A 5563-nucleotide genomic window follows, 5' to 3' on the forward strand; every position below is an offset into this window, starting at 1 on the left:
CAAACAACAGCAGTCAAGCGACGGGGAGGAGGCAAAGTCTCATACAAAGTCACTACACGATGCTCCATCTTGCCCTGGTAACGACCCCACAACACAGAATCCATAGAAACAAAACATTCAACACCTGACCAAAAAACAGAAAAGACGACCACGAGAAAGCAAACGTGAACGAGGCCTCCTTTTTTAAAGAAAAAAAGAGTAGAGGAAGGGGGAGAAGGAGAAGAAAAGAAAAACGAAAAGCAAGAGCGACTCACAGTTAGAGGCAATGTAAAACATAGATATCTCTCCCCGAGAACGCCAACTAGGCTCATCCCAACACCGGCAAGTATGGCCTCCGACATCACATCAACGTCTACCTGGAGAGTACGCAAGAGATCTACAGTTGCCTGGTTGTGAGGAAACAGTTTAGGTATGGTTTCGGAAAGCGTATTCGCCCAGGTACTCACGGCCGAGCAGCTCCTCGTTGACCCACAACCACCTATCCTGCCAGTTCTTGGGAGGCGTACTGTCAACAACGAGATTATGGCCTCCCCGACGGGCACAGAAGGTATATTTGTCGTTGGTAGCGGGGAACCGAAAAAAGAACTTGAAGACGAATTAGTCAGGAATGATGTCGTTGGCCTGACAGATCATCTCAAAGGCCACTATCTTATGAACAACACCCAGAGTTAGCATCTGGACAGTGCCCCCATTACAACGGAGTATTTCTTCTTGAATGTCAGTTAACGGAAAGCGAAGACCGACATCAAAGGTTTTAGATAAACACCCAGCTTCCCGGGCGGAGGTCGAGTGATCAAAGAACTAGGGGGTGGAAACTCCACCCATTGGCCGGAGTAAGGCCGTAAGCCTCCTGAAGGGTGTCGAATTCAGAGGAACTAGGGGTCAAACTCTGAGCAGACGCCATAACAAAGAACAAGAAGAAAAGAAGAAAAGAGGGAGTAAAGAGATAGTCTAGGAATTGAAAAAGAAAACTGCTCGAGAGAAATAAAAGGAGAAGAAAGTGGGATTTACGAAAATCTCTGACATGACTGACGTAACTGCCGTGTACGCCGTAAGGTCACATCACCGTAAATGAAGTGTTGACCAAGTAAAAGAATGATGTGTGTACTAGTAGTTAAGTCCAGAACATCATAGCTAGCTAGCATACGCTATGAGTACAGGACCGGGGGACTTGATGACGTGCCCCTCAGATCGGGCCAGGAGCAGTCGAGCCCCTGCTGAGACGCGCACAGCGACAGGTCGGGTCAGCGACCCGACTACCTCAGCGACCCAGGACTCCCGTGAGGCGATCGCGCAGGAAGTTCGCCCTCTCCAAGATATTGTCCTTTAGCTACAGTCCAAGGATAACGTCTCCAGGCGACAAAGGACAAGACCAGAGCATTATTGCTTGGACCAATCGTTGAGCCAGATACAAACATGGGGCATGATCCTCCATTAAAAGCAACGGATCCTGTCAGAACCGCAACCTTTGTCCCTCGTACGGACCGAAGAAGTTCTTCAGTATAAAAGGCTGATCAATCTGTCTTGGGAGGTAGGCTATTAAACCCCCATCACTCACCTTCATACCCCATATTCACCTCACTAACTTGACCGTCAGAGCGTCTTGCAGGGACCTCCTCCCGTAGAGCGGCCGACGCCTTTCTTTTCTTTGTGGCCACTCAGGTTCTAGCCGGACGACGTTCATACATAGCTAAGGTGGTCCGCCGCCAGGTTGCATCACTTATTAATTAGAGGTAATAATAAAAATACAAATACTATAATAGTTAGAAGAATTTTATTTGGTAAATAATTACATTATTTTAATTATAAAAGTAAATAATTATATAGTTACTAATGCTAGTAATGATAATTGAATTATTTTTAGACTAATACAAATAAAAAAGGGTTGATATATTTTTGTAAAAAAACATTTGCTTCGGAAATCCGTTTGTGACTATCGACGAATAGCAAAAGAAACCATAAGTTTTAGATTTTATTTGCATTACGTCGGTGTATTACCGAAGCAAATTCTTCCCATTGACAGCGTCAATTTGGGTTTTTATGTTAGTTGATGTTTCGTCAGAATTTTGTCACTAATTTCCGATGGAAAATCGGTAATTTACCCAACTTTCTAGTAGTGATATAGTTTTGTAAATATTGTGTTTCAGTAATAATATGAAATTTTCAACAATTAATCGACAACATATTAGTTGCAATAATATAATTGTAATACATTTGACAACAATTTGAAACATTAAAGGAAACCGACAATTTTCATGGTTGTTTACTTAATTAGAAAGCAAATTTACCACCCCATTGATTATTCGGACCAAGATCAACAAAAGATGCATATTCCCATCATCCTTAACTATCCTAGCGGAGACTACGGCGACGATTATGGTTTTCCAAGCAACCCCAAGCACCGCCCATTGAGCATGCATCGTAATCATTTTTATGAGCTACTTGTTCTGATTCAGTATCTGCATCTTCAACATATAAGCACACACAAATTAATATACACATAATTGCCTTCAAACAAACATGTAATTAAGTATAAATACAGACGTAAGAGGTGTAGATGTATGTGATTAATCATACCTTTCTCTTTATGCGTTAGGGATTGAACGGTGGTTTGATGGGTTCTTCCAGCAGCAGAAAAGAGAGCAAATGCAAAGAGAACAACCAAAAACAAATTTAGACCATCGAACTTCATTTTATAAAACTGTGGTTTGAGGACTTACTTTCCTTTAATTATATACTAGTGAGGAAAAATGAGGTCCGATTTAGAAGATCACAAAATCAAAGCATAGAATATTTTTTATTGAACAAATACAATATGAAAAACAAAATTATTGTTTCATGTGATACACGAGATTCTGCTTTGAACAATTAATTAAGTTTTAAGTCGTTATGAAATATTTTTTAATAAGATTTTTGATATTACAATAAAAATAGATATTATAGTTTAGATATATAATTAGTAGATATGTTTACGAAAATGACATTTTGATCGTATAACTTGGTTTTCATATATATATATATATATATATATATATATATATATATATATATATATATATATATATATATATATATATATATATAGGAATGAGTTCTATGGAAAACAAATAACTAGGACAACATATACCGGAACCAATAATCAAATGACACGTGTCCGTTTCTTTCTTCACAAGTAATGTATTGTGGAAGCTATTGTGGAAGTGATGTGTTGTCATGTTTTCATTGGTTCAAATATGTGTTGCCCTAATCATTCATTTTCCATATAACTCTTCCCTATATATATATATATATATATATATATATATATATATATATATATATATATATATATATATATATATATATATATATATGTGGGTTCAATTGAGAAAATAAAAAAAGTTGAGAATCGGAGAATCATTCTCAGCCACTCATTTAATTAGCCCCTAAACATAAAGGACACGGTGGCAAACTTGTAAATATGTAATAGCCTTCAATCACAAATACAAACAGTTGAAATTCATTCGTTTTTTGCTCTTTCAATCCAACCTGCAATTCTGTTTGAATACGAATATATCTTCAACATCTACGATTAATTATACTCTCAGCATTATTAAAACAACATCATCGATAATCAACAAAAAAAATTCAATTCGTATCATTCATTCAACATCGTTCATCAAATAAAACATCGAAATTAAGGTTAGAAAAAGATCAAATCATTTTTTGTTTGATATTTTCATATATTTCTCTACCAATCTACTATTTTGTAAGATTTAAGTAGTCAAAGTATCATATTTATCACATTTTTAAAAAAGTTAACTTGTATGCACTTCAACTGTTTGATGAAATGCATAAACTAAATTACCACGTTATATTCACATATGAATATGTTTTCTCACCTAAATCAATATGTGATTATTAAAACACAAAACAAATATGCAAGTCTGTATGTTGTTCATATGTGCATAACATATAAAAATTATATATTTCTGAAAACACATTGTAATATTCATATATGAATATACTGTGCAATATTCACATATGAATATACCAACTATTATTCATAAATGAATATACGATCTAATATTCACAAGTAAATATACTATGTAGTATCTTCATGTGATATACCATGTAATACTATATAATATTTACATATGAAAATATCATATAATATTCATAAGTGAATATACCATCTAACATTAACAAGTGAGTATACTATGTAATATTCACAAGTGAATACATCGTCTAATATTTAAATATGAATATACTATGTTTAGTATATGGTATATTCATATATGAATGATACTTAAATTGTAAAAAAAATTAATCATAGTTTTTATTCATAAGTGAATAACGAATGTACTGTAGTAAAAACCAGATTTATTTTTATTCACTTATGAATAACGATAGCTGAAAATATAAAAAAAAATAAATTTTTTAATTTATCTTAAAATCATATCAATATGGATGTCTATTTGTAGAAAATAAAAAAACCATGAATTTTGGTATATTTAAAATCATTTTTCGGTAAAATAGTTTCTTAAAAATAAAAAAAAAAAACGAAAAAACTATGTTTTTCTATATATATTAAGGTAATGCTTAGCATAGTTTAAGGAAACATGTTGTAACATCCCGAGTTCAGGGGTGCAAAGTTCAGGGTTCAAAGTGAAAATGTGAATGATCAACTCGGTGAGTCCATGGGTAGACTCGGCGAGTAGGGTCGCGATTCTGGTCGCGTGTCTAGTGTCCAACTCGGTGAGTCGGTGGTTGGACTCGGCGAGTTGGTGCTGTATGGAGAAAACCCTAATCCTAGGGATTAGGCCCTATATAAAGAACATAATACCCTCTCCCTAGCCTCTTTGCTCTCCCTTGAAGACCAAAAACCCTAATGTTCGTTGTGAGAGAATTAGAGAACATTTGGATCTTGAAGGAGGGTTTGTTGAAGAGATCTTTGAAGATTAAGAGGCCTGGAGCAAGGGGCTTTTCAAGGTTTTGACTTATTCTTCTGTTGGAGCCTTCTTTTGAGGTAATGATTCGTTGCTTGAGCTGTTATCCATCTAGATCTATCATTTGTGGGATTTTTGGGTGTATATATAGTGCTATCTTGAGTTTGGAGGTTACATCTGAGGTTGCTACCTCAGATCTAGAGTAGTGATGATCCAAAAGAGCATAAAGTCCCTATTCAAGAGTTGTTGATGAAGTCTTTTAGCCCCAAACCTTATCCCAAGAGTGTATTATGCTTAGATCTCCTTTGATTCGCGTAAAGTTTTCCACTTTACGTGATGGATGGCTTGTATAAAAGTATATCTATGGATTGGAAACCCTACATGGCTTGGAAAGCCTTTGTATGGGTTAAGAGCTAGTAGTACTTGACGAGTCACATGGGTGAACTCGGCGAGTTGCATGAAGATAGGTAGAAACTCGGCGAGTTGGAAGAACAACACGGCGAGTTGGTTGAAGATAGCCTTGGACTCGGCGAGTCTGGTCTTGAGGTCCTAACCTTTTCTGGTTAAGTTGAGAATCGGTGAGTCAAGGGATGACTCAGTGAGTTGAGTATGGTTTGACTCAGAGTTGTGGGACT

The 5563-nt window shown here is 36.1% G+C and overlaps 1 long non-coding RNA gene across 1 annotated transcript; it reads right to left on the reverse strand.

Annotated features, from left to right (window-relative positions):
* Positions 1-2170: 2170 nt before the first annotated feature.
* Positions 2171-2760, reverse strand: LOC145100498 (uncharacterized). Its single transcript, XR_013705083.1, has 2 exons — positions 2578-2760; positions 2171-2465 (listed from the first exon to the last, which is right to left on the reverse strand). It is a non-coding gene; the product is annotated as an uncharacterized LOC145100498 (long non-coding RNA).
* Positions 2761-5563: the final 2803 nt, after the last annotated feature.

Source organism: Lactuca serriola, chromosome 4 (assembly GCF_051521515.1).
Source record: "Lactuca serriola cultivar US96UC23 chromosome 4, Lser_US96UC23_V15, whole genome shotgun sequence".
NCBI classification, from domain to species: domain Eukaryota; kingdom Viridiplantae; phylum Streptophyta; class Magnoliopsida; order Asterales; family Asteraceae; genus Lactuca; species Lactuca serriola.